The sequence below is a fragment of the Neophocaena asiaeorientalis genome, unplaced genomic scaffold (genome assembly GCF_003031525.2).
Source record: "Neophocaena asiaeorientalis asiaeorientalis breed wild unplaced genomic scaffold, Neophocaena_asiaeorientalis_V1.1 scaffold225, whole genome shotgun sequence".
NCBI classification, from domain to species: Eukaryota; Metazoa; Chordata; class Mammalia; order Artiodactyla; family Phocoenidae; genus Neophocaena; species Neophocaena asiaeorientalis.
In genome coordinates, this window is record NW_020172364.1 from 3,366,850 (window position 1) to 3,367,224 (window position 375).

At 58.1% G+C, this 375-nt stretch overlaps 1 protein-coding gene across 3 annotated transcripts in view; it reads left to right on the forward strand.

Moving 5' to 3' along the window:
- The window catches only part of FAM131A (family with sequence similarity 131 member A), an 8,301-nt gene that overhangs the window by 5,962 nt on the left and 1,964 nt on the right, over window positions 1–375 (forward strand). The window lies entirely within an intron of this gene.

Here is a 375-nt window from a genome sequence, read left to right on the forward strand (position 1 = left end):
AAAAAAAAAAAAAAAAAAAAAAAAAAAAGTCCCAGAGACCTCACTGATTCATTCTCAGCAGCTGCTCTCTGAGAGGGTCCGCTTCTGGCTGGCTGTGGCAGCGCAGAGGAGCCGCAGTGCAGCAGCACAGCTCCTCACAGGGCTGGGGCCCCAGGCAAACAGGAAGGCTTGCTGGGCCTGGACTGCCCACAGGGCCGCTGGCTCCAGCTCAGCATCCTTGCCTTCCAGCCAAGGCCTGCCTGTGGACCTTTCTCTGGGCCAGGGCATGCAGAGGGGACCCTGCGGGGGGCCGTGCAGCTGTGCAGAGGCCCTCCTTTCATCTTCCATTCTCTGAACCACATGGCTGACTTTCTCTGTAGCTTCTGGGCTCAAACC